The following is a 4,980-nucleotide window of genomic DNA, read 5'->3' on the forward strand; positions in this document are numbered from 1 at the left end:
ATTGTACTGTTCTCCTTGCATCTACCAATGCAATTTAACAGCCAGCCAAAATCCATCCATAAAGTACAGACGAGTCAGGATTCATCTTAGTCTTTGACCTTTAATAAATGCCAGGTACATTATGAATTAAGAGTAAAACAGCAAATAAACAACAATCAGAAAAATTAACCCATGACTAAAGAGCATTCCTGTAAGTATATCTGAAAATAGCCCAAATTAAATCAGTGATCAATTTTCTTAAATGGGATTATCAGATGACCAAGAAATTGACAACAAATACAAATATTGACTCATACAGAAGTTATCTTATCAAAGTAGATTAAGATTAACACATTGAACGCTGTCAAACAAAGGCTAGGCTAATAGCTAAAGGCTGTCATCACAAAAATTCCATTAAATCAAAGCTCTGAATAAACTTATCACAAATATATGAAAATATGTATCATCAAGTATTATGTAAAGAAGAATTAACTTACAGATGATGCTTTTACAAACGCAAAACAAAGGATGGCATCTGAAGATTAAGGAGCTGACTGCATGGGAAACGTGACCACTTATTCTTTCTGGAGAACTGCCCCTAGGGGGCACCAAAACTACATAACTATACATACAATACAAGTAACAAGTAAACTTGGAGCAGAACAATTATGTTATGAAGTTTTAGTGTAATAATAAATATAAACCATCTAAATTTTTTGGTTTCAAACGGAACACAACAGCTGTCTCTTTAGTTACAGTCCAGTGTGGCTTTCTGGAAGAAAACTTTGAAGTGCTTCTCCCTTTTGTGAGGTGTAACCACTATATCGGTTGGAAAAACCACTGTGCCACAGTACCTGCATGTAAACCCAGGCTCAGGAGGGGCCTGTGTACAAAGACTGTACCATGCACACTTCCTAAAGCAAACGCGCTTAAGCAGGTCCTAAGTCAGTACACCCTTGTAAAACACCTAGATCCAGGGATAGATTTGAAAATCACAGGCTCTTTAAATGTAGCTTTCTGGCACAATTCCTTTACCAAACAGGCTTAAAAATGGTCTTGTCAAGAACACCAAGATCCAAAGCCACAAGGGCTTTGCAAAGTTCATCGGCACTCCCTAGCCAATGATACAAACATACACCACCTCTCTAGAAGCAAACCAATTGCCCAAACCCAGGATCTTCAGATCTTCAGTCTAACACTCTCCCAGCTGAGCTATTTCAGCAACAGGCTGAAATGCTGTGAGCATTAGCAACGGGACGCGAGTGTGAGCATGTGGGTCTCTTTGGGTCCGGTAACTCTTTTACCCAAGATTCATATCTAGAGGGCAAATATTCTCACATATGTACTATCATCTGTGATGAACATACAAGCTTTTATTCTCATCACTGCAATGATTAGACCCTGAAATCTACAGTGCATTGTTGCTCAGGGGCCATCTTGCTGGCGTAAAGGGGTTAAAGGGATTTCTTCTGCATACCCACACAAGTCAGGCACTGCTGGGATTTGAACCCAGGATCTCCTGTTTACTAAAGAGGCGCTGTCACCAACTAAGCCACAGCACCTGTGACACACATACTGTACAAGCTTTTTATCTCATCACTGCAATGCCTAAGACCCTGAAATTTACAGTGCATTGCTGCGCAGAGGCAATCTTGCTGGCTGGTGTTTTATCGCAGAGTGTAATAAAGGGGTTAAAGGGAGTTCTTCTACATAGCCGGACAAGGTAGACACTGCTGGGATTTGAACCCAGGATCTCCTGTTTACAAGACAGGCGCTTTCACCAGCTAAGCCACAGCACCACAGGTCCCAAGTGCCTTACCCATACTATCATCTGTGATGAACATGCAAGTGCCTAGGATACTGACATTTGCAGTGCATTGTTGCTCAGAGGTAGGCACAGGCTCCCCGTGACCCGAGGTAGTTCGGATAAGCGGTAGAAAATGAATGAATGAATGAATTAATGTTGCTCAGAGGTAATCTTGCTGGCTGGTGTTTTATCGCAGAGTGTAATAAAGGGGTTAAAGGGATTTCCTCTGCATACCAAGACAAGTCAGGAACGGCTAGGATTTGAACCCAGGATCTCCTGTTTACTAGACAGGCACTTTCACCAACTAAGCCACAGCACCACAGGTCTAAAATATTGTTCCATACTATAATCTGTGATGAACATACAAGCCTTTAATCTCATCACTGCATTGACTTAGACCATGAAATTTACATGGTTGCTCAGGGGCCATCTTGCTGGCATAAAGGGATTTCCTATGCATACACACACACACAAGGCACTACAAGTCAGGCACTAATGGGATTTGAACCAAGGAGCTCCTGTTTACTAGACAGGCGCTTTCACCAGCTAAGCCACAGCAACACAAGTCCCAAGCTGCCTCCCATACTATCATCTGTGATGAACATGCAAGTGCCTAGGATACTGACACACACACACATATATATATATAATAAAAAATACTTTACAGATATGAAAATAAAAATTTACTTTTTTACCTCTGAATGGAACCAACTGCTCATCCACTGTCACTTCATGCCCAGGGTTGTAGAGCTACAGCAGGTGCTCCATTCACTTCTCCTAGAACTCTCTTATTGCAGCCAGTTTGTCTATCACTCATCTTGCAGGTCTTTACTCATGGTTATCAAACTGTAACATTCTTGAAAAAGTGAGAAAGACCTTCAGAAACACTGTGGCACGAAAATTGCTCTCTTCCACTCTCTGCATCCCAGAGACTAGATGTATCTACACCTGAGGATCTATACACACCAGCTAGGATTAGCAGCCCTGATTGAATACATAAGCTGGTGTAATGACCATAACAAATGTTGAGACAATGTACTGGACATGGGAAACAGCATATCTTGTTGTCCCTGGGGTCATCATCAAGACATTTTCTGCCACTATTCTACCCTGGTTGTCATATGGTAAAGTAGACTATAATATTTTGCTGTTCTTTGACCTAAAAAGTTTCATCTGAAGATGAGGAATAACTTACTGGATTGTACTCTTCCCCATCTTCTTCCTCCAGGACAGCTGAAGTAATCAGATCTGCAATTTCTTTGGCACTGAAACGAACACTCATGACTTCGGCAAAACGACAGCTAGGGTACTGCAATGTACAGCACCTATATAATCATTCCTTATTAGTAAATAATGCTTTCTATACATGTTTATTTTGTGTGAAATTATTTTTATTTTGTCTGAGCTTGAGTCATGTGTCGGGTCATGGATGAAGATAATAGAGACAGAGATCAGTAGCACACAATCTTAGTTTCTTATTGTGTTAAAGTGTGAATGTGTGTGACAGTGTGTGTCTGTGATGTGCCTGTAGTTTTTGTGGTATATACATGTGTGCATGCACAACAATATGTTTTATATATGTTTCTCAAAAAGCTAAGACTAAATTAAATGCAATTTAGCTGTCAAGACTAACGCTGACAACAATGACATTACACAGAGGGGAAATTAACAAGGAAGATAATTCACTATTTAATGTAGTATTGGCTTAAAAAAACAATCATTTTACATTTAATTAGCCCACAAACTATAATGAGTTTTTCCAACAAAATGGAGACGGTCAACTCGTCTTCTGGTTCAGAAGTGACAATCCAAGCACTAATGTGATACTGAAGATCTAATCATGACACCAAGAAAGTGTGACTCTGTTAATCCGCTAGGGGGCAGAATAACGCTATTACTACTTTCACTCTGTAACTAGAAATTTTACAAAAACAAAGGTGAATAATTATAAGGTATGACTTCATGAGTTTTTTAATTTGTGTGTTCTGCTCCAAGTTTACTTGTCACTTGTATTGTATGTATAGTTATGTAGTTTTGGTGCCCCCTAGTTGCAGTTCTCCAGAAAAAATAAGTGGTCACATTTCCCATGCAGTCAGCTCCTTAATCTTCAGATGCCATCCTTTGTTTTGCGTTTGTAAAAGCATCATCTGTAAGTTAATCTTCTTTACATAATACTTGATGATACATATTTTCATATATTTGTGATAAGTTTATTCAGAGCTTTGATTGAATGGAATTTTTGTGATGACAGCCTTTAGCTATTAGCCTAGCCTTTGTTTGACAGCGTTCAATGTGTTAATCTTAATCTACTTTGATAAGATAACTTCTGAATGAGACAATATTTGTATTTGTTGTCAATTTCTTGGTCATCTGATAATCCCATTTAAGAAAATTGATGACTGATTTAATTTGGGCTATTTTCAGATATACTTACATGAATGCTCTTTAGTGATTGGTTAATTTTTCTGATTGTTGTTTATTAGGGATGAGCGAGTACAGCATTATCTGTATCTGTGTCCGTATCTGTTAACCATATGAATTATCTGTATCCGTATCCGTACTCGGAGTGGGTGGGGAAGTAGGCGGGGCTTGTCTTGAAATGGGCAGGGCTTTAACAGGAAATGATTAATTTGTAATAGTTATAACACTAGCTTACTACCTTTATGTTTTTATGAAATACAACAAAAACATGTCAGACACTCAGTGTCTGGTTACTGGTTAGAGACAGCTGAAGGTTTAAAAAAGAAAAAAAATCTCCGACAGGCAGAGACGCAATGCGAGTCGCATTCTACCAAGCAAGCACCACGTCTGAACGAACCCACGTTTACCAGAACTCTACTGGTTAGTAAGTACGTATTATTAACGTTACAACCCGAAGTAAAAAGCTGAAGAAACCCTAAACGTTAACGGAAAAGGCCCGCGAACCCGAGTGACTGAGGGAGAGACAGAGAGCTGTTCTGTGTGTGACTGTGAGTGAGCAGAGTGAGACACAGCAACACAATACATCTGTATGTGTGTAGGGGAGGGGCGCTGTGACTGGCCTATCACAGAACGCTGACACAATCAGCTACCCAATGATGATTTTCATTCAATCCGAGCACAGATATTGACTCGTATTACTCGTATAATACTCGTACTCGGCAGAAGTGCTTTATCCGTACCGGATACTCGTTTCAGCCGAGTATCCGGCTCAT

The 4,980-nt window shown here is 39.7% G+C and overlaps 3 non-coding genes across 3 annotated transcripts; all 3 read right to left on the minus strand.

Annotated features, from left to right (window-relative positions):
- Positions 1-1,467: 1,467 nt before the first annotated feature.
- On the minus strand, positions 1,468-1,541 carry trnat-agu (transfer RNA threonine (anticodon AGU)). The gene has a single exon. It is a non-coding gene; the product is annotated as a tRNA-Thr (tRNA).
- A 163-nt stretch (positions 1,542-1,704) lies between these two features.
- trnat-ugu (transfer RNA threonine (anticodon UGU)) lies at positions 1,705-1,778 on the minus strand. Its single transcript has one exon. It is a non-coding gene; the product is annotated as a tRNA-Thr (tRNA).
- Positions 1,779-2,031: 253 nt separating this feature from the next.
- Positions 2,032-2,105, minus strand: trnat-agu (transfer RNA threonine (anticodon AGU)). Its single transcript has one exon. It is a non-coding gene; the product is annotated as a tRNA-Thr (tRNA).
- Between the last annotated feature and the right edge of the window lie 2,875 nt (positions 2,106-4,980).

This window comes from Tachysurus vachellii, chromosome 8, assembly GCF_030014155.1.
Source record: "Tachysurus vachellii isolate PV-2020 chromosome 8, HZAU_Pvac_v1, whole genome shotgun sequence".
NCBI classification, from domain to species: domain Eukaryota; kingdom Metazoa; phylum Chordata; class Actinopteri; order Siluriformes; family Bagridae; genus Tachysurus; species Tachysurus vachellii.